We start from the raw sequence: 25181 nt of genomic DNA, 5'->3' as shown, positions 1-25181 counted from the left end.
AATGCATTCTGTTTAATCAACCGACTATAATTTAAATATCCCAATAAAAAACCTTTACTCCTTATAAACGACCCTTAACAAGTCACTTCGTAAAAAGTTACCTTAATTAAATATCGCTTATCTCAATTTATAGCTACGAGCTACGAACTACGGTGCTACGAGTGAGCTACGGCTTACGTGCTACAGGACCGCGTAACCAACGGATTCTGCGCGAGTTGTCAGTTTATCAGAACCTTTCAGTGAGAGTGAATGTCTTTTGTAGGAATTCATAATAGTTTCAATTCTCGACAGGTAGCTGCCGAAAGTTTGGATGTGAAAACAGTGTGTGTGGTGATAAACATATATTAATGAGATTACTGTTTTGTGTCTAATAAGGCAAGTATTTAGTTTATATTAAAATATGAATAGATTAGATAAAAACAAAAATATTTTTATAATACTTATGTATTCTTTTTACAATGATTATAATATTATGTTAACATAAATTATAATATTATTTATTCATTCAATAGTAAATTAAAATCTTATGATACCAACTTTGAATTTATGGTCGGCTTTTCTGTTTTAATTATTTATATTTAATTATTATATATTTCTTATAATTTTCTGTGTTATTACATTTTTTTATTATCTTAACTATCGAATGTCTAACTTAATAGAATTTTATTAATTTAAATGATAACGCTAATTCCGTTTTATTCATAATATATTTGATAGAAGCGAATTTATTTATAAACATACTTTGGATCTTTACAGTGGGTTATATTGTAATTTTAGGTATATTATTATTATCTATATGTTACTTAAACGTATCTACTTCTAACAATTTATTTTTAAGATAAAATGATTTTTTATTTATTTATCAGGAATATGGAATAGGAATAAGCAATTCGGAATTAATTTAATAAATTATATATCTGAAATAATATAAATTGACTTCGTCTTCGATAAAGAGATTCTCGAGTGGGAAAAATTTAATTCATTTTCAAGTTTTTTCTTTATGACAGAAACTTCAATGGAATACAGTACATTCATAATAACACTTTGGATAGGATAACAGAGTCTCTTGCACACGTCGTTCTCAGGTTGTGACATACATTTTCGAATGGGTGGTATATTTGACGTTCAATAATGATTTCTTTGATTTTAATGGTATTTAAAAAAAAATCAATTCAAATAAGCATAGTGAGTACAGCTTTAAAAATATTGCTATCGTATAAGAACTAATCTTTTTATAATATAAATTAAATGTATTTGATTAGAAAGAGATGGCCTGATGACCAGATATTCAGGTTTTTGTTTCTCTATATAATTTAATTTAAAATAATAATAGTATTCAGAAAATGTCTTATATCCATAACATTAGTTTAAAATGTATTCAAATTATGCATTTCAAGGATACTTTGTTAGTAGTACGTAGATGTACAAACTTGGTCTGTTGGAGAATATCATTATAGAGCTTCAGGTAAATTTTTGGAAAAATGGGAAAAACATTTAAAGAGGAGCCATATTATCAAATAAGTTTTAAAGATCTTACTAAGAAACTTGTTACGATGTACTTTGTAAAATTTTAATTGCATGTTAAACCAAATACCTTCATAACTATAATAACCAAGACTAGCTCTAAGCTAACATTCGGAAATATTAATTTTAGGTTAAGTATTAATATTAGATGTAAACTTTTTTTTAAACTGTCGGTAGTTGAGGTCATGGCATACTGTAAACCAAACGGTGACATTAAATATCTGGTTATAAAGCTAGCCAGGAAAACTAATTGGCGTATCCTATCCTATTTCTTATGAGTTATCATGTGAGTCTTACGTCTTGCCGTTTGGTGTGTGTGTGTTGGTGGTGGTGTTGGCCCGTGGGGCCCAGAGACACGGAGAATGTTCAAAGTACTATCTTTGCGTCTCAATAGGGCTACTGGTAACCTAAGTGCTGGCAGCTATTTCGGACAACGGATCAGCCTAGCTATCCAACGCTGCCAGTATTCTTGGTACACTTCCCCGTAAAGATAGTTTAGTTTAGTTAATATAATTATAAATTCAAATTCAAATATTTTTAATCAAAAAAGGATATAATATCATAATATCACTACTTATTGAAAGGCAAAAACTATCATCCATTCCAAAAGGGATACCTGAGGGATACCTCAGACCTGAGAAGAACGGGCGCAACAAACTCAGCGGGCTTCTTTTTTTTTATGAAAAATTACCACACATACGTTTCTTAACAATTCTTTTGAGTTTCATAGTACATTTCTTTTGAACATTTTCTGGGATCTTGTTCTAAAATCATATACAACGCCCTACAAAAGACTCACTAACTCGATTAGCCGAGTAGTAGGCATAATAAGTTTATGTTTATTCCTGGTGTTAACATTATGGTTATGACAGTTTCTAGCAAATTCACTTATGTGCTTATGTACATACATAACATTGTCAAGAATAATATTTGTTTCTTATGAAACTTATCATAACTAACCATTACGTGAGAAATAAAAATATGACTGGTATATTCATTGATAACATTCCCATATACAAACAAAAAAAAAAGAAAATCTCCTTAGCGTTGTAACAGAGCAAAAAAGGCTACTAATTTTTCACTACCATTTTTTTACTTTTTGAAAATCGAATCAACGATCAATTGATTGCTAAAGATAACTTGCTCGTAGATTGAGTTCACTTTGGAATTCTATCTAACTGTATCTAAATACTTTTATTGGTTTCAAATGTCTTTCATTAGTTCAAATCTATAAAGTTTTATGAGTTATTTCGAATGTCAAGTTTTTATTAATACTTTAGAATAAATAAATATTCAGTGAAGTATTTTTTTTATCTATATGATATACCTCATATTATAATAAAATGCTCGCAAATACCTTTATTTATTTACGGTTTGTGAGGATTGATGCATCTACTGTGCTCTTGTTTTTACATATACTTTTTTTTATTTACTTATTGTAAGGCATTGACTATTTGACGTTTGAGTATTTTTGCTGCAATACTTTACATATATTGTAACTGAAATGATTTGAAAAAGATAAAGATGTAAATGTTGGCAACGAGTTTCTTGCCAATTATTTTCATTAAAGAAGTGGCAAGAAAGGGTTGAGCCCTTTCTGAAGTGGCGGTAAATATAAAAAAAAGAAAACTTTTGACATTCATAAGTGTCATTTCCTTAAGCAACTCGAATAAAGTGATTTTTATTTAAGCTTCAACAAAAGTTCCCAATGCCAACCAAAAATAGAAATTTCCAGACACCAATAATTTATTGCGGTGATTAAAGTGATAAAATAAAGCTGTGTTTCAATTGTGTAGCCTTCCAGAGCTTAAACTGCAGAATAATAGTCAGCCAAGCCAAGCGATTAAAATAAATTCATTTATTATTATTTAAAACAATATAATAGTTAAGTTACCCGCTAAGCCCGCGTCCTCATCAGCGTGGAAGCTAAAATACAACAAAACTATGCATCCTAGTGCGATAATAATATGTACCACATATATAACCGACATCTTGTTTATAAAAGGCATAAAAGGCATTTATTTTCTCAAAATTGATTCCTTTAGAATTCTTTTTGATGTCATTTCTAATAAACTACATACTACTACCGCTTCGGAAACAAATGGCGCTCTGAGAGAGAAGAAGCGGCGCAAGAAACTCTCCCAGTATTCTTTTTTTGCGCTCTTTTCAATAATAAAATACAATATTGTACAGTCATTTCTATTGCTATTCTTCTAATTCTAGTGGGCTTCATAAGACATATAATAGCTTTAAGGGTAAATGTATACACTTTTATAATAAAGTGCCAGCCACTGTTCAGGAATTACCTATAATTTTTTTTTTTTATAAATGGCTGTGTCGTAAATTCTATTATTCCACTGCTGAATATCTAAGTGATCCGACAGCCTGGGACTAAATTATGATTATTTTATAGCAATAGCAATGACAGTACGATATTGTTTATTTTTATTAAAAAAGCGCAAAAAAAGAATGCTGGGAGAGATTCTTGCGCCGCTTCTCCTCTCAGAGTGCCATTAGTTTCCGAAGCGGTAGTAGTATCTAGTATATTAGAAATGACATCAAAAAGAATTCTAAAGGAATCAATTTTGAGAAAATAAATGCCTTTAATGCCTTTAATAAAATTATCATGAAACATAATCAAAATTAAAACCATATAATATATTATAACAAGAAGTTATCTAGCGGTAGAGGCGAAGGTAAAGTAAGCCCTCCTTTCTGATGCAAATAGTAACATCAAAGTGAGTGGTAGACATGAAGTAGCTTGGGTATTCAAATAGAGCCCAAATAATATTATGTTTAACATTTACAATGTTAGTGAATCACTTGAAAAGGAAGTTTTGAATTAAACTTTCTATGAGCTCTAATTTGTCATTTATATTTGAAGGTTTTGCTGTGAAGCCTTACGGATCCCGAAGTCTTATTTGCAATTGTATAATCAAGAGCCAAGTTTTAAGCAAACAAACCCTGGTAGGTATAATTGTTTTTATATTTTACGTGGAACAATGAGATTTTGAGATACTCAAGTTGAGATTTTGTTCGTTTGAAAGTTTTTCATCGGCTCACATTTATTCTAATAATAAACCTATCATTGAGTCATTGACAATACCCGTTTGTGCCGTTTGGTGTCGAGACACTTGGCTCGTGTGAACTCAAAGGCGAGTCTGCAAAGTAATTACTATCAACGCGCCTTATAAAGGTTATTGGAAACCCAAACTAACTTAGCAACATCTTAAAGTGACCATATCAATATGAAAAATAATTTTGTTTCAAATAAAAATATTACCTTGGCCCTCGCATGACACAATGTATCTTTTTTTTAATTAAAATACAATCTCTCAATGAAAAATACACGTCATTATATTAAATAAGATTATGTGTGATGATTGCTACAGATTGCGATGACCAAGTCCATCTATTTATTCAAAATTTAAAATATTTTTGATATTGGTATGGTTACTATAAGATGTTGCTAACTCAGCTAATTACGTAATAACTTAAGAGAAAAGGACCGTTAAGTTGGGACTCAGTTAATTGAAATTCCGACTTGGTATGGATGATGGATTGGATTACTTGGATGACATGGATTACAACTTTTTACGGTAGAAGAACTCTGTTGTGAGACTTGGTTTTTTTCTACAAGTAATGTTTTTGATGGCATCTCATTTCTTTTTGTACATAGTCCTACTGTTTTTCCTTTCCGGTATCTTCTACTTCTTGAATACCAACAACGAATTTTCTCAAAGCCTACTTTTTGTCATACGATCTTTTCTATGTAGTCTTGCTCTTTTCCTTTTTTTGTACTATTATTTGAGCTTCAGCTACATATTGTTTTTCTCAAAGCCTTAATTTCTCTGTGTTTTTTTTGTTACAATTTTTGACAAGTTTAGAAACATATACTTCTTAGTCTATTGTATTCACATATTGAGGGTTCCTGCGCCTTAATACTTCTAAAGTCAACATTTTTTACATGTAAGCTGCCCAGACTTGTAACTCTCGAAATTGCCACGTAAGCCTGCCAAACAACTGCATAAATAACTTTGTAATCCCATATATTTTATTGCGAATTACAAAGTTATTTATGCAGTTGATCTTTCTAGATGTCTTGACCGAAATTGCAAAATATTTTGGTTTTCTCGTGATCTATACATTAAACACTAATTGTATTCTAAATTTAAACTTTCTATGTCTGCTAAAAGTGCCTTAGAATTATGATGGTCGGTCAGTCAGTCAGTGAGTGACAAAATTAAGGAACTTTGACTAGTTATTATTCTTAAAATACCAGCCACTGAAAAACTGAACGAAATTTGAAACATAATCTTTCAAAATTCAGGTTTTTCTAATTATTTCTCGAAGATGATATAATAAATTATATAAGAATTTCTATAAGAATTTCTCGAATTAGGGTCGAAAATGGCCTGAACTGCTTTGAGAAATGGTTGGTACAACCGTGCCGCATGTTTTTGCTCGCCTCCAGATCATTGAGCAGCTGGCTAGGTAAAGAATACAGCTACTGAAAATTTCGGGTTATTAATAATCTTGAGCGTAATTACGCTGTAATGCGCAGGGCGTATCACGTACCACCAAGCGAATTACGACCACTGTTTAAAAAAATCAAATGTTTGTCAGAAATTTCAGTAATATGCATAATACGAGGTGGCGAAGTTTGTCGTCAGAATGTACGAAATGAATATTTCATCACATAAGAAGATAGAGCACTACGTTCGTAGCAATTTTACAGGGTATGAGAACATTACTGGTACTTGCAAGTATATTTGAAAAACATATTTGCGAATATAAAATCTTTGTACATCTAGAAACCATAATAGCTATTTTAATTTACTTAAACATGATTTTTTATAACATTTCCTTGTTTTATTTTTAGTATTAATATTTTCTATTGCTAAGCAATTAATTTAATACGTATACATAATAATATACGTATTTATTTATTATTTCCTTATTTTTTAGAAAATACTTAATAGCAGCTATGATTATGACTTTGTCTGCTGTCCTCAGTACTTTGCCGTACCGCAGCTGTGCTAACGCGTCACCACCGCTCAACCTCATGAGACAAAATAGCCCTCACCGGTATGAAATTTCAAATTACATGAATAAATAAATATTGACACACTTTTACACAAATTACATTGCCCCAAGCTAGGCATAGCTTGTACTATGGGTACAAGACAACGGTATATTTAATACAATATACTTACATACAACAAACTTAAATACTTATAAACATCCATGACTTGGAAACAAATATTCATATTCATCATAAAAATGATTGAGCCTACCGGAATTCGAGCCCGGGACTTCTAGCTCAGTAGACAGGGTTACTAACCACTGGGTTATAGGGGTCGTCGGTGAAAAAATCTTACTTGCGACCCGCCCTAGATTAGCACGGGTTAAATAGAAGTGACAATTGTAATGCTTTTTTGTTTGCATCTGACTTGTCTTGACATAATACCTTAGTTTGGAAGTGACGCGCGAAAGGGTTACTAGGTCAGCTGTCCATGAAAAAAATACTCTAAGCCCGCGTCGTTGAAAGTGTCTTTTAGATATTATCTAAAGTTTAGCTAGTGGAATACACTGTAAGAGGCAATAATTATAATCTAAATTTGATGTCCATGATTTCTATCAAATTTATTTGTAAATAGCAATTTACATGTGATTATCTTTAGACTTATGTGTCACCCTCGGCCATGTTACGCTCGTTGGCATAAAGTTGGCTCGATCCGAAAAACGAAGAATCGAGGGGAAACCAATTCCACCTATTATAATGGTACGTCGACGATCTAATTAATTGAAGTGAAAACATCTTGACGAGTCCTCAGTGATTTTTAGTAAACTGACCGCGTGTCGACACTGGGCTAACAATTTACGCACATATTTTGGATACATATTTTAAAAACTAAAAATATAATATTTTCTTTGATTAAAGCGAGTCTTACACATTTATATAAAACAATTTTAAGGGATTATAAAATTACTATTATTTTTTTAGGATTTTGTAGCCAAATGGCAAAAAACGGAACCCTTATAGATTCGTTATGTTTGTCTGTCTGTCCGTATGTCACAGCCACTTTTTTCCGAAACTAAAAGAACTATTCCGTTGCAACTTGGTGAGTAGATGTATTCTGTGAACCGCTTAGAAACACAAAAATAGAAAAAAATTTTTTGGGGGATCCCCATTCGTAGAACTGAAAATTTTGTCATGAAACCCATACTTTTTATATTTCTTAATTCTAGCTATCACTTTAATATTTTGATGAATAAATAGTTATTGTCACTGCGACAGACACAAATACTTATCTTTAGTATTTTAGACGAGCTTGATATGAAATGAAATTTATCTTAATTTTTCTGTCGTTTCTAAGCATTAATGAATAAGTATGTTTTCACTTTATAACTTACGCTTCGACTTTTGTTTATCAAGGGTTTAACAAGAAGGTTTTTAAAAAAGCACGTTTGTCAATTTTTAAAATACATTCTTTTTTACGAATCTGAAATTCTTAGTCAATAACGTGGGTAAATATTAACCATGTGACAGTGTCATTGATATTTATTTCATTCTTAGCTTACACATTATAAAATCTCCTTAAAAGCGTGGAGAAAATTCCAGTCTGTGATGATTATAAATTTCAACGAGGCAACCGACTGTTGTGAATGATAGATATCAGAGCCGTTAGATACAGATTGTGAGGTTGCTGCCTGTGAATCATTAGTAATGCTTCAACTAAATATAAAACGAAAAAGGAAGGCGTTGCATCTCTTTCGTAAAAATCTTTTGTTTCATTTGCTCTTTAGATACATTAAAATTTTGTGTTACATTTCGTTGAAACAGAATGGCTAAGAAGCCTCATTGGTTTGCTATGAAATTATGAACTGGGAATTTGAAAAACTTTTGACGTATCATAGTATCATATTAGTACCCCTCCCCTACTTTGAACTTCCCCTATAAAGTGTGATAGGGATTGCAGCTCTCACCAATTGAAACTACAGAAGCTAGACCAGACTGACGTTTCATATTTTTCCATATTTTCTCCTCCATAAATTATTTAATTATTTTTAGTATTGAAACTTAGCAAGAAGCAGTAGATTTTTGCTACAATTATTATAATTAAAGATAAAAAAGGGGTTGGTTTTTCTTTACCTTTCGGGTACGTTTTATTTTCCTTACATTGAGAAATTTCAAAATTATGTTACTTAACTAAGCAAAAGTGGACTTAAAAACTTGGAAAATAGATTCAATATTACTATTGGAAAAGAAATCCAGTTGATTATAAGAGCCTAAGGCTTTGTGAGGAAATAATAGTAAAATTTGTGTATTTTGTTTATATTATATCATAGTACTTGCAACCGGTAGGAGGCTCCTTTGCACAGGAAGCCGGCTTGATTATGGGTACCACAACGGCGCCTATTTCTGCCGTAAAGCAGTAATGTGTAAACATTACTGTGTTTCAGTCTGAAGGGCGCCGTAGCTAGTAAAATTACTGGGCTAATGAGACTGAACATCTTTTGTCTCAAGGTGATGAGCGCAATCGTAGTGCCGCTCAGAATTTTTGTGTTTTTCAAGACTCCTGAACGGTACTGCAATGTTATGGGTAGGGCGTATAATTTACCGACTGCTGAACGTCCTGCTCATATTATTATAAGTATTCATCTCGACAATTTTCTGAAGAATGTTATAATCTTATTCATAATATTAAAATATTCACAATGAGACAGAAGACAATTATTTATTAAACTAAATCATTAAGTAACTTCAATTTCTTTAACAATGGCCAAAAAAATTCAATTACCAGTGAAAAGGTTGAATGCATCAGAATTTTGATAGTTTTACTTACATTTTCCTTATTTTCCCGTTATTACACACATTCTTGTGAAGTATTGAATTGTTGTGTCTGAAATTGTTTTCGACCTTTCCTGGTATTGTGTTTATGGATATGTTATACACAAATGTAATCATGTCTACCTAGAAGAATAACATTGGGCGTACTTTTTTTTTATTCTAACTTTACTCAACGGCTATACTTCGTAGTTATTACGTCCTTAAAAGGCATAAGAGGCATTTATTTTCTTAAAATTGATTCCTTTAGAATTCTTTTCTACGACATTTCTAATACTACCACTTCGGAAACAAATGGCGCTCTGAGAGAGAAGAAGCGGAGCAAGAAACTTTCCCAGCATTCTTTTTTTGCGCTGTTTTTAATTCAATAAACAATATTGTACTGTCATAGTTATTACTATAAAATAATCATAATCGTGTCCCAGGCTATCCGATCACTTAGATATTTAGCTGTGGAGTAGTAGGATTTACTACGGAGAGAGTTTTTAATAAAACATCTAAATTTATTAATGGTTACATTTAAACCATAAACATAGAATATGAGTACTGTAAATGTATGATTTAAATAGTAATATAATATTTCAAAATTATAAATTAAAAATTTTGCGGCATCATAAATGTATACAAATCGAATATTTCTTAAATATTTCTTTAAAGTTATTTCATTAAGTTATCTAGAAAATATCATCCATATTGTGTATTTTATGTTTGAAGGTTTTTAAATTTAACCTACCACTAAACTTGCAGAAGTCGTATCATGGCTCTTCGACAACACTTTCCATAAAGCCTTACCTAGTATCGGAATACTGAGTCTCGAAATCTCTAGCGATTGCCAATTCCGCGGTCATCTGGAATGTAAGGCCGAATTTACTTCGACGAAACTGGGCGTCATAAATAGAGCACGGCAATACTTCAAGCCGGCTATATTCTAGCGCTCTACAAATCGCTTTTCCGGCCATATATTATGGAGTATTGCTGTCATCCCTGGTCTGGCGCACTCCAGTATCAGCTCGAAACGTTTGACCACGTGCAACGCAGACCTGCTCGAATTGTCAAGGATCCAGTGCTCTGTGAACTGCTAGATCTGTTAACGTTGAGTAGAGACGTCGCTTTTTGAGTGTCTTCTACTGCATATATCATGGAGAGTGTTCTGAAAAGCTGTTTGACCTGATTACTGCTGCCACAAATTAGAATATCATCCCCATCATTTGAAGGTGTAGCGTTTTTCCACGTACTACTAAGGTGTGGAACAAACTTCCTTGTGTGGTGTTTCCCGGACGATACGACATGGGTACCATTAAAAACGCGAGAGCACCGTCCTTAACCGGCAACGCTTCTGTGATTTCTCTGGTGTTGCAAGAGCATGTAGCCAGCGGTGATCATTTAACGTCAAGTGACATAAGCTCGTTTCTCTTTTCAGTACAAAAATTGTGCTTAAGTGATTTTTCCTAAAAAATCATAAAGTTTAAGTTTAAGGTTTAATTTATAAAATATTGAGTAATAATAAAATAAAATACTTCAATGAGCTTTGAAAGTTGGTAGCATTCGAGTCTATTTTAAGCATAACATGTCTGTAGTAGCTCTTCATAGAACGCCGAGGAGATGGTACTTATATGTATGATGAAAACTTTGAAGTGCTACAGAATGTTGTGTTGTGGAAGACTGTTGAATTACTATTATAGAAGTTGTTGAGGATGTTGGAATACGAGTATCGACTAGATCATGACGCTCAATACTTTCAATATTTTAGACATGAAACGTGTATCAGCCTGGGGTTTTGCAGAAATTGACATAATATTTTAAACATACCAATTACATGGATATTGTTTTTTTTATTGGAAAAGTAGGACAAACGAGCGTACGGGTCATCAGGTGTTAATTGATACCCGCCGCCCACATTCTCTTGCAACATCAGAGGAATCACAGGAGCGTTGCCAACCCTTAAAGAAGGTGTACGCACTTTGAAAGTCGTATTACCCCGAAAACACCGCATAAAGTTCCTTGAAAACATCAATATAGATGATCGAAACACATCCAGATGGTGGAAATGATATCCGAACGCGCGATGGTGAAATTCGGCGGCAGGAATCAGGTTAAACAGCTGGAAACATAAGGAAAAATAATAATTCATTGTTGAGGAGTTATTAAACGAAGTCATTAAAAATTCATATTTGAAAAAGGCTTGTACTGGTGTCTGTTAATGGTTATATGAATATGAGTTTGTGGCCCAAAAGTAAGTTCAATCTTGCCAATGGAAGATCCACAAGAGCAAATATTGTGGTAAACCGTAAATTCTAACCAAACGCTAAATACAGAATAGCTTCAAAGGATTAATTCAGAATAATATTAATATAAACTTACGCTCTGCTTCATCAATACATAGTAAGCTCCTGGATTGGTAGATGAATATTTTTATTTACATTAATTGTATCAAAGGTTAGGATTGGTCTCCGCTGTGCTCCAAATAGATACCGCACTACCTAGGAACAATAGCTTTTTTACGGCAAATTTATACTGTAGTGTGTATTGGCTATTTATAAAGATGCTTGTGTGCGTGCCATATTGACACTCAATGGCATTTTTAAGATTTTTTACCTTATATACGCTTCATGTTATTATATATTTAACTTGATAAAATACAAAATACTTACTAATGATATCTGATCCCAGTCTTTCTTGTTTTCCTACGCCAACCGGCATTTAACTTTCAATTATCAGCAAATTTTAACAGAACATGTGGCACGTCAACGTCACAAAAATTGTTCGAGACTGGCTCGAGTAAGCCCACTTGAGGGTAGTATTAGTCACCACTTTGCAACGACGCCTGCAGTGTCTAGATGGAGCGCAGCAGAGACCAATCCTAAATCTAAGTGTGTCGTACCTGCTCTAAATAAATTTAAATCGTCTTATTTATTCCCTATCGCCTTTCTCTTATTCAGAAATAAAAAAAATCATGGAAACATGGAGATTTGCGATGATTGAGGAGATTAAGACCGCATCGCTTAAAGAGAATTATGCCCGGTTTACACAAATAATATTTTAATTCAACAATTTAAATCGTCGCTAGGACTTGCGTGTTGTTAAGAAAAGTGCGGTTCTTCCACTTATAACCCAAATCTGGAATGAACTTAACAATTTAACTTAACTTATTTAATTTTTACCAATATTTATGGATTTTAAAATTATGAGTTTCGTTGGCAGTTCAGCTTTTTTATGAGTAATTCACAAGTGTTCAACTCTCAGGCTTTGGCTCTATCTACAGGATCTACTTTACAGTTGATATAAAGACATACCAAGATTTACGATCTATGCGTCCCTCGAATGGATGGCTAAGTTGGTAAGAATAAGTTTGATTCATCACTTCACGTACATTATATAAACTACATACATCAAAAAAGTGTAAGCAACATGTACTAATTTAAATTTTAGGATAGTTTTACACATTATAACGTGGTATTTTATTTTTAACATAATATTTTTAGGGACCTATGATTGTAGTCCTGTTGTCTTTAGAAGTTCTTTTAATAACAGAAATTAACAATATTAGAATATACTGCAAAAACTAAGGTACATAAGCAACTAAACATTTTTTCAACTAAATCAAATTTCTAAGAAAATGAATTTATTGTGAAATAATGTCATCTTGCGGTATTCGCTCCCAATGGAATTGTAGCAAGTCCTTCAGCTGTTGGGTTGTTGTCACTCCGTCCAAGTCTTTCAAAACACGTCTCTGGAGCATATCAAATGCATGCTCGAGGTCTGGCAGGCTAGGGCAATACCCGGACGTTCTCCGTTGCTAAGTATTGACTGGTTCGCCGAGCTGTATGTGAACGCGCATTGTCATGCATTAACGTAAAATTGGAGCCAAGGGTTTGTGCAATTGATGGACATAAGGTCTGAGAAAATCCTCAACATAATTGTCAGCGTGCATGTTTCTGTTTACAGAAACGAGCTCAGTTCGCCTGTTCTTCATAATACCCGCCCATACCATAACTGATGAGCCGCTGTATGGATGAACTTCCTGAATGCACCTGAACCTTTCAGTATTTCCGGGCCGACGGTACACTCGCCCCTTCTTGAATCAGGCCTTAAACCGAATCGCGACTCATCCGAAAACATAATTTTATACCATTGTTCCTGGGTCCATGTTCTACGTTCTCTACACCATTCATTTCGACGAGTGCGATTCTCGTGACATATCGGTGGGCACCTGATTGGGCGTCGAGCTTGTAGGCCGTACTCATGATTTCGCACAGTTTGGGGACTTACATCAACACCAATTGAATTTTGTAGCCTCAAACTTTGGTCCCCTGTATTATTGTAGCGCTGCCAAGGACGACAAATAACACTTCTATGAATGCCAAAATGCCGAGATTCCTGAGATTGATTACTTCCCGCTTGCAACATCCCTACAGCTCTTTGCATTTCATTTGCCGTCAAATGACGTTGCTCCATGACGTTCAGAATATCTAACAATTAAATTTTGTCGCTAACTTTATTTAAATGGTTGGTAAAATTATAAAATCAAGTCTCTTTTAATATCATTGACTAAACGTAGCAATAAAAACGCACTTCAATTCAAACAAATTCCCTTTCATTTTATTTTATGAAAAAAAAAACAAAACATAATCGATTTTTTTTTTACAACCACCCAGTAATTAAGTCATCAATAACAAAAAAAAATACATACCTATGCACTTTGAGTGAATAAAGACTAAGAAATTAATAAATATAAATGGTAAATTTGTAATATCATTCATGTTGTATAGATATTTATGATGTGTTTATGATGAAAAATTCTGATACTGTAAATATGTAATTGAAAGGGTGGCAATGAGTTTCTTGCCACTTCTTCTCATTAAAGCTCGTTTTCTCCAAAGTAATGGTAAAATCGTTGACATTCATTAGAGTAACTTGACCTAAGGGAATAAATGATTTTTCTTTTTTCTTTCATTCTGTGGTGAAATATGTATAAATTTGATAAATAAATTATTTGTGACGCAAGAAGATAACTTGTTTCGCGTTGTGAAACAATAATCATTATTTTGAATTCCTTAAAAATACAAGCAATGAAAATAATATAATAACTGCGCATTATTTAGGTAACCTAAAAATCAAAAATTGTTTTTATACAATTACGAAGAAATGAATTTCATTTTAATTTTACAACTTATACATAATATTGAAATTTATTTAACTCTTGGTAGTGGTTCAGTAGACATGAGTTAAAGTAGGCTTGTGATAGCTGAAGAGTGATACAATTAATGGTCTAGTTTAACCCACTTACGTCAGGGTGTCAAATTTGGGAGTCGATGTGCGCGCACATCGTAAGAACTCACTCTGAAAATTAAATTAATTATTAATTCAATAATTGTCCAAATTAAATAACAAAAACAAAATTTATGAACAATGCGGGACACGATCCCATTACCTCTCGCATTCCCAGACAGCGCTCTTTTCACTGAGCCAAACGTTCGAGTGACGCGAATTGATCTACTTTTCATTTGATAACCTGCTCATCCCCAATGCAAATATGAGGAAATTTACTTGAAATGTCGCCTTTTCAAATCTAAACATTTTGTTTTTATTTTTAAAGTGATAACCCTCACTTCTGGGATAAATTACAGGAATTTAATTTGAAAACAGTTGCACATCGTTCATAAATTTTGTTTACATTTTAATTTGTGTAATTAATCCCAGAATCAGAAGAAGGGTTATCACTTTATAAAAAATAACAAGTTATACAATAATTATATCTCCAATTAATTAGCAGACTGGAATACGAATGGTCAGGTAATATAGTAAATAAAACTACTTTGTTCTGACTGGTAGTGCTGAATAAATTCAATCCAATCACGTCTACTTACAAAGTATCTGAAACTAAATCTCAAATTAATCCCCTCTTCCTGATAAGTTTGCTGGAATTAAAGTAACTTAAACCAGGACTTGTACAAATCCACGCTAAATAAATGAAGTTTTTTACTTTCTAAAAAAACTGAAAGCTTGATAAATTCCGACTAAGTATTGAAGTCGGTTAATTAACTTCAAAGTGATTACTATTTTATTCCATCGTAATTAGGTTCAGTTTTCTTATTCGGTGACGAATAATTTCTTGTATTTATGGCTATTATCTTACAGGTCTCAGACTTAAGAAGCTTTGTAATATATCTTTTATTACAAGGAAACTAGTTAAAGTTATTAATTTATTTGTTTTTACACGCTTTTTATTAGCTTCACCTGTAGTTTGTGACCGACTCATTTGGGTGAGATTTTGACCCACTTTTAACGGCCAGATTTGGTTCAATCATCGTAGATTTATCGAGAGCCGGTGACAATACATTAATTTGATAGAATTATTTCATTTTTTAATTTGCAAAATAAGCATTTTGTTAATTTATATAATTTTCATCTATCGTCAGGAATTATAAAGTCGGCAGGAATTATATTATGTCAATAATAAGCTAATAATAAATATGATAATTTTCAACTTCTTTCTTTTTTCAGTTCGGTTTTGTATGAAAAGATTGTTTTTTATTTTATTTTTTACCATCTATATATATTATATCGTAGATTTTAAAAATTTCTTTTTATTATTATATTATGAAACTATAACTCAGTATATTATGTTAATCACTTTCAAAAGGAGATATTCTATTTTTTGTTCTATGTTATTAAGTTAATTTATAATAAGACAAAAACCTCCTAGTTTCTAAGAGGTTTTGTTTAAGACTTCATTGGCATATACCACCATGCTGAGCGACCCCGCAGTATGGAACTGTCCAATTCAGCTTTGCTCTACCACTGTCTGTAACATATCGTTGGTACCACCAACACGAAAAATGATAATTTATTTAAACAAATTGTTGTTTTTAAAGTGATAACCCTCACTTCTGGGATTAATAACACAAATAAAATTTGAAAACACAATTAATATTATTAAGGCACGTTGGCTCAGTTGGAAGAGCACGAGCACGGAACACGAGAGGTCGGGTTCGAGTTCCGCATCGTTCATAAAATTTTGTTTTCAAATTTTATTTGTGGAGATAGCTTATTTTCAAGGTTATATTTATAAGTATAATAAGATACGTTCAAAGACTAATTTGTTACTTGCAGTAATATTTTTCACAGTATTTAAGAAATTCCCTACTTTGAAGGTGTCGATGGTGTAATAAGTATGAACCGTTGTGACAGTCAACGGAGAATTTCGATAATTGTCCACAGAAACAGAAATGTGTAAGCATCATTGCACCATAGCTAGTGTAATTACTGGGCAAATGAGACTTGACAACTTATGTCTCAAGGTGACAAACGCAGTTGTAGTGCCGCTCAGGATTTTTGGGTTTTTCAATAATCCTGAGCGGCACTACATTGTAATGGGCGTATCGTTAACCATCAGCTGAACGTCCTCATCGTCTCGTGCATTATATTCATAAAAAAAATATGAGAAAAAAAAACTGTAAGCTGCAAGCTATAAGTTTAAGCTCCCTTTCAATACACTGCAAACGATTGGGCAAACACTTTTTAAAGGATATCATTTATCAACGTCTGCTCCGTAGGAGTGTAAAAGATTTTTACAATCGCCCTGACCGGCAACTCTGCTCCATCCATTAAAATGTATTAGACAGAAATTGAAAAGCTTTTAGATAACAATTAGGTCAATGTTTTGTAATAAGTTGATCGGATGGAGCTTTTCGCGTGAAATCATATGAGATTTTGTATCATGTTGAAGGACTTGTTATTTACGGCCGTTCCTAATATACTATCTACAGATAGAGATAAATTATTACCTTCTACTGTCAGTAATTAGCTGCCAATAATCTGAAGCTGTCAAAATATAACCGATAGGTTAGTCTTATCGCCTTATATTGGGGTGACTTGAAATTTACATACAAACTTCTATCGCTGGTAAGCTTTATGTCATCCCATTGGCAGACAGCGTGTATGGATAAGGTGAGTTACCGTCGATAAGTTTATTGGGACAGAAAAGTCAACGATAGGTACGATTTTTATCTCAAGTAAGAGATAGACTGAATATTGGGAACGGCCGTTAGGGATTGAGCTTTGGCAGATGATGTTTGACACAATGACATAGATTAATATTACATACGTTAAATTATCACATTTCATTTGATGCTCCTTGAAACTTATAAGCTTACTCTTGGAGTATTTTATATAATTGCTATTATTTTATAATTATAAATATAAATAAAGCTAGTATTCAATAAATACATTGTGTCTCAAATGGTCCAGTGAAATTGTGATACCACATTTTGGTTTCAATCCAGACCCCTGATCGGCAATGCGTTCTAATGGGCAGGGCTTACTATTTATGTTTGTATGGAAATTTCAATTCACGCGTCCCAATATAAGGCGAAAAGAATGACTTAACGGGTATATTGGGACAGCTTCAGATTATTAACAGCTAATTACTAACAGTAGTGGGTTGTAATATAGCTCAATCTGTAGATAGTATATTGGGAATGGCCTTTAAAGAATGTAAAAAAACATTCAAAGTTTAGTTTCAAGGCACTCCGTTTCATCTACAAACAAACTTTGTAACGAACTAACTTGCTCATTGCGTCTAGGACGATACAATGGTATATAAAGACAGACAATGAATTTCACTTTTCTAAAGGGCTGGCAACCTCCTGTGATTTATCTGGTGTTGCAAGAGAATGTGATCGGCGGTGTTCACTTAAGATCAGGTAAAAAGGCATAAAAGGCATTTATTTCAGCAAAATTGATTCGTTTAGAATTATTTTTGATGTCAGTTCAAATATGAGAGAGAAGAAATTGTAGCAGCAGCCCTGTTATTCTCTTTTATCGTCTCTTCCATTAAATGAGAAAAAAGACAACTCCCCTTTAGAGTTACAAGAGAGTATGGCTGAGGGTGACCACTTATATTCAGATGATTTTAAGCTAAACAAAATGTAAAATTTCATGACAATCGGTGAAGAAATAAATAATTAGTGTTAACATATCAAACATTCTAAAATTTTATGTTATGTACATACTTCAAGCTGTAAAACAAAAAATATTTTTTCCAATCTACCTCTTTTCAATTCTAATTTATAATATAATTATACTCAAAACTTTGATTCATAATTTTAACAAATGTATCTAGAAGTCTCTTTTGGTAAAAATAAATATAAAATGTCGTTACCGCCTTGATAACCTCTACAGTATGTCCAACCCTTAATATTGTATTCAAAGTTAAAGTTCTTATAACTGCAGCGTATAAAAATAATTATGCCGTATTGCGCTGTTAATGATTGTAAAACTTGGTGACATTTCTTATTTTATTTCACTCTTTCGCATTTCTTTATGACTTCACTTTATATCAACTTATAAGTTTTATGCTGGCTATCAAAAGACCAGGGTAGTGAAAAATTATTGCTGGGGAGCATTATGATTTTGACCGAATTTTGATTATTACTTCGTTATACAAAGAGAATCCCAAATTTAATCCAGAACATGCATAATTATAAATATTTTGTTGAAGGTTGTTCATTGCGTTGTTTGAATTCCAACCGATAACGCGCTAGATGAAAAAAGTCGATATTGTGTAAACTTTTTAAACGTGAACTCAGAATAATGTTTAAGGTGAGGATTATTACTTTACCTACAACTCAGCTGTACTCAGCGGAAGGTAGTAGAGAGAGATGGTATATAGAAGTTTATTATTTAAAATGAAATTTAAAAAAGGGTTTCAGTGAAATTTATCTTAAAAATAATGATCTTGTAAAATGTCAGTAGGGACAAAGTTTATCAGGTTTTAAGGTTGCTTCGAATTGAAACGCGGTTAAAAATAAAAAGTAATTACTTGCTTGGGACCTTACCGACTTACCGACTATAGATCTAATATTATGTCAATAAAGGAAAATACTAAAGATATGTGCCAACCAGGCGCGTGTTTTCCCGAGTTGGTATAAATTAAGCTAACTACAAAAACAGAAAGCTTTTGTGTTCAGCGAGGGCACACAATTAAAGATAGTTAAGATAATGTATTAATTTACTGTAGTCATTTTAAACGTTATAAATATAATTTTGTTAAAACTAAATCACTATTCGCCTTTACACGAGGCATTTTCAGGAGCTGTTAGCTCGCCAAATACTGCAACGGCAGTAGCTTTTGTATTTTTTTTCGAGAGAAAATGCAATTATGTTTTATGACGTGCTCATAAACGGCCCATATGTCGGGCTCAGATCATAATTTACTTCTGACTGAAAATCTCCTCTGTGCGACTCAATACTAAGGAGTCAGTCATCTATTTCTGTAGGGATGTTTCGTAAATGACCCGAAATTTCTTATCCTCCCGGAAAGCACTTACACCGCGCTTTCATCGTTTGAGTTGACCCGTTGCGATTGGTTAGCGTTTGAGCTGGTCCACTGAAATACGTAACAACGGCGAAGAAACTAAAGCTGTTCATTCATTCAACAGCATACACTTCATGTTGTTTTTATTTTTTATTATTTCTAATTTCAAAACAAAAGATTTTATTACATTTAAAATAGTTTTTTGTAATTGCATTCATGTTTATTATTTTTTTTATTTTCATTATATCACAATATATTATAACACAAATGAACATGTGTTGCTATCTAAGTTTAAGTGAAAATTATAAGTTGTCACAGTGCGAACACGAGGTGTTGATTAGAACTTTGCTAACTTGCACCGCAAGTTGCTACAGAGTAATGCGAGCCTCTGGGCTCTTGCGGATTAAACAACAAACTCCATAAATAATGCTTTTAGTAATGATGACTTGATGACTTTACCAGTGGGAGGCTCCTTTGCACAGGATGCCAGCTAGATTATGAATACCACAACGGCTCCTTTTTTGTGCCGTGAAACAGTAATGTGTTAACATTACTGTATTTAGGTCTGAAGGGCGCCGTACCTAGTAAAATTACTGGGCAATTAAGACTTAACATCAGCACTGTAAGTGGCACTGCATTATAATGGGCAAGGCGTATCACTTACCATCAAGGGAACGTCCTGCTCGTCTCGTCCCTTATTGTCATAAAAAGGACAGTGTGTCACCAATCTTCCGGCGTTCTAAGTAATACCTCCCACGTTTTTGATACATTAAAAAAAACCATGAATATAATGAAATTTTCGAATAAAATCGTTCAGAATGTAGACGTAGGCGGAAGGCAGCAAAAATGGCTCTTCTAGTTTCATTTACAATGCAAAAGCTATCACAATGGATAATGACGCAGTGGTTCGCCGCTTTGATATGGCAGCGTGTATTGGTGCGACCCACACTCGAGCCTTCTGTCGCGGCGTTCATTGTGACGAGAGCCTTCAATTAGATGTATTTATAGCCTAATACGAGTGTTGGTTAGTACTTCAACATATGTGTTCGAAAAGATAAATTTGATGAGAGGAGAAAGTGAGCGATTTGTATTCTCATTGAGGCTATTTTTATACACAAAATATTCAGATGTAGGAAAGAGTGAATGTGTACAAATTCAATTAAATAATATTTTAAGTGATAACAGAATTTATTATTAAGTAATACTATAAACATAGATTGAGGATAAGTGTCCGCTGCGCTCCAACTAGATGCCTCACTACCTAAGAACAATAACTTTTTTATTACAGAAACTATTAGATGCTTGTATGCGTGGCATTTTGACAATCAATTGCATCTTTCTAATTTTGTTACATACGCTTCGTGTATTTTACATTGAAATAATTAATAGAATACAAAATACTTACTGATGATTTGTGATCCCAGTGTCTTTCTTATTTCTTGTTGTTTTATTTTTACAAAGTTTTACTACACAACCCGGCATTTAAGTTTTAATTATAAGCAAAGTTTAACAGAACATATAGCACGTCATCGTCACACACTGTTCGAGACTGGCTTAAGTACGACCACTTGGGCGTAGTATTAGTTGCCGCACTTTGCGCCTACGCCTTACGGTTTCTTAACTTTCTTCTTTCTGAAAATTTCTTAACATCAAAAACGTAAAATTCGATTTAACATTGGAAGCAAATGAATTGAATCTGTATTTTATTGTTTCAGATCGCACTATTTAGTATTTTGTTGTCATGCAATAAATTTTATTTAACAGAGATATTTGAAGTATTAACATTAAACTCTTAAAACTGTTGCACACCAAACAAGAAAAAAAAAAGTATATATATATTGAGTTGATTATTTTATTTTGATGTAATGTGAAGTGAAGAAATAGCGACAAGTTACAATTTTAGTCTCAAAAAATATTATTTAACATAACTTTGCCATACTTTATCCACATTTAATTTATATTTTTATTAATTTCTACATCATAATATCAGATATACTTATCTGAAAGTCTTTTTAATTAACTTATAAGATAAGAATTAGTACTTGTAAGTTTTCTTATGTATTAACTTACATGAACAATTACTTTGTTTGCATCTAAGCCTTAAAGACTAACATAAGCTCTTGCTTATAAGAGCAGCAAAGGATAAAGTCAACTGTAGAATATACCATATATTGGATAATTACGGTGCGACATTTTATTTACTAGCTGACCCGACAGACGCTGTTCTGTAAAAGGAAAGAAAATTATAATATATATAGTATGTTATGCTTAATAGATAGACATATGCAATCGCGGACTTTTCTGTAGACCTATATAAGATACACAATGCCACCAGATATTATTTTGTTATATCTGAAATGGTTTCGACAGCGTTTTCGTAGAAAGCTCCCAGACGGATTATCTTTTTCCGACACCTCCAGCAAAATCGTTCATATATGGAAAAACATATCCAAAAACCTAACAAATAATATACTAAGACCTTCCTCGAGAACCATTCCATATCCATTGGTGAAAGCACTATGAAATTCAGTAGTTTTTAATTTGCGAACAGACGGACAGACAGACGCGGTGGAAGACTTTGTTACATAATATTATGTAGTGATGATATAGATTGAATTTTACATGCACGGCTTTAATCGTGTAGTAATCCCTTTTACTGCAATACTAGTTAAAACGGACAGTAAATCCGCTAGTGCATCAATATATAAATCAATTAAACAAAATCCTTGTCTAGATAAGTTTCTGTTTTAATATTGCTACTATAGTGTTTTATTTCTATTGATCTCTTTGACCGTGTTTTGGTCTTAATAATACTTAAGACAATAATTGCTACAATTGTTATAAGGGAAGTTCATCATTATCATAAACAAAAAATCCAAAAAGCTCGTAAGGTGAGCCTTATGACATCGTTCCTAGGGGTATAGACTGAACTATAATACACACGTACACATTAGTGCGTAATACAATAATCCGTACAAAGTTAAGTGAGTACCTAACTGCAAAATATATGATTACTCTCATATAATTCTCCCTTTCATATAATTTCATTTAACAGAGCATTTTGAATATAACCGGGTAGTACAGTTTTTTTGTTACAACAAAGAGGTTTAAGCCGCTGAAAAACTATTTTTTTTAGATTAAATTAATGTGGCCCTAGTTGAAACGAAAAATTATTAATATCTTAATTTATGTATAATTATCAAATTATTTATATAATTCACAAAAATTTGTTATAAAATAAATGAATTTTATCACTTAAAATTATAATTATTAAGAAAGCTGTATGGCTATAGTAATTATTCAACATACGAGTACATTTGGCGCGTGCAAAAACAAAAACTTGCGCGCCATTCCCATAATTTTCATATTTTGTTTGTATAGCGTTTGTTGCTGTGTAGTGAATAATAATTGTAAAAATGCCAAGATTTCAGAACAGAAGACGAACAATTATTAAGAGATTTAGCCCAGGAAGAAATACTAAATGCAGGATAAATGCAAACGAAAGCCATGCACACAAGCATCTAATAGTTGCCGTAATAAAAAAGCTATTGTTATTAACTAGTACGGTATTTAGTCGCAGAGTAGCGATCCTTAATCTAAAGTGTCAGTGTTAAATTATCTTGCAACCTTTAATATCTTTAACTACACCCATAGGTATAGGTATAGGGCTCCTGTTTCCGCAATTAAACCACTAGCATGGGTCCATTTTGCGTGCAGTAATGGCCGGTTACTCCAACCAGCCCAGCTCCTTCCAGAAGTTCAGAACATTCCTGGGGTGTTCACAGACTTCTTGGAGCGACCTTGTATTGGTTAAGGTTTTTGCCCGTTGGTTGGCCACCCCCGCGCATTCCAGGATTACGTGAGCGACCGTTTCGTCTTCGGTCAGACAACCTCTGCACTTAGGGCTGTCCGTTACGCCGATTGTGAAAAGGTGTTTGTTTAGTGATGTGTGACCCGTTAGGGTGCCCACCATTATACGGATGTCATGTCTGTTGAGGCTCATAAGTCTACGTGTCAGTTTGGGCGATAGTGCAGGTATCGCCACCTTCGACTGTCTACAGCTTGAGACATTCATCCATCGGGTGTTGTGTAGGTCGTTGGTGAGAGAGCGTATCCATGAGCGCATTTGGCTGAAGGGCAGTGGCAGAAGTGGCAATGGACCAGACACTGTATATGCCGATGCCCGCCTTGCAAGCTCATCCGCTGCATCATTACCCAACGAACCACTATGTCCGTGTATTAGTGCTGAGTTGTGTGTGGTACCCTTCAGCGCTGTTAGTACCGCCATACTGTCAGAAAGAAATCTGATGTTGTGGCCATGTACCTTTCTTCTTAATATAGCGCTGGCGGCTTCCTTGATGGCTACGCACTCACATTGGAAGATGGAGCTGTGTGTGCCCAAGGGTATGGAAATGTGTATGTTTAGTTCCTGTGAGAATATGCCGGCACCAGTTCCAGTAGCCATTTTCGAGCCGTCTGTGTAAATTCTTAGTTCGTTTCTCATATAGCTGTATGTGATAGTTTTTATGGAAGGTATTTGTTTTAGTTATCTTATCACATGGTGCCTCACAGAGTGGATAATCCTTTGTTACCCTATTCCAGAGCTTATCTGTTAGGCCGTCTTCATTCTTCCATACACCCAACAGCTTTAGAAGTAGAGTCGCCATTGTCGCTTCTTGTTGAAAGTGTATGTCGAGTGGTGTTAGCCCTAGAATAGTTTCAAGGGCCGAGGAAGGCGTGGTGCGCATGCATCCTGTTATGGCTGTGCAGGCAAGCCGCTGGAAACGCTGCAGCTTGGTTTGCACTGTCACAAGCTCTGTCCTGGGCCACCACGCTATTGCTCCGTAGGAGATAATTGGTCTGATGACTGCTGTATAGAGCCATCTGCTTATCTTTGGAGCAAGACCCCAGGTTCTGCCTATGAGTCTTCTGCACTGCCAAAAGATGATGCATGCTTTTTCCAGCTTGTTTTCAAGGTGTTTGTTCCAAAGCAACTTACTATCCAGTATAACCCCCAGGTATTTAACTTCTTTAGTAAGGCTTAGTTCGGTGTTGAACAGCTTTGGTAATGTTAGATTACCAAGGCTGCGTTTGTTAGTGAATAGTATTAGTTCCGTCTTTGACGGATTAGCTGTGAGTTTGTGTTGCGCGCACCATTCTTCAAAAATCTTAAAAGCAGATCTCATGAGGCTGCATAAGACGTTCTCGACTGGTCCTGTTATTAGAATGGCGAGGTCGTCAGCATAGCCCACTGTGTACAGTTTCTTTTTGTTTAGCCTTGTGATGAGCTCATCTACCACAAGGTTCCAGAGTAGCGGCGAGAGTACCCCTCCTTGTGGGCAGCCCGTTGCCACCACACATCTAGTACTGGTGTTCACAGTAAATCGTATCGCCCTATGCCTCAACATGCTGTCTATCCACCCGGCAATTGTAGGATCTACATCATGAGCGGCTAGCGCTCGGCCTATGCTAGTGAAAGGGGTTTTG

General features: G+C 33.8%; 1 protein-coding gene across 1 annotated transcript in view; it reads left to right on the top strand.

Moving 5' to 3' along the window:
• The first annotated feature begins 238 nt into the window (after positions 1-238).
• The window catches only part of LOC126966712 (connectin-like), a 160229-nt gene continuing 135286 nt past the window's right edge, over positions 239-25181 (top strand). The window contains exon 1 of the mRNA XM_050810922.1: positions 239-375. The gene's annotated coding sequence lies outside the window, so the exon portion shown is untranslated. The remainder of the gene's footprint in view (positions 376-25181) is intronic.

Source organism: Leptidea sinapis, chromosome 11 (assembly GCF_905404315.1).
Source record: "Leptidea sinapis chromosome 11, ilLepSina1.1, whole genome shotgun sequence".
Lineage (NCBI taxonomy): Eukaryota > Metazoa > Arthropoda > Insecta > Lepidoptera > Pieridae > Leptidea > Leptidea sinapis.
This window is presented reverse-complemented; position numbering and strand designations above follow the sequence as displayed.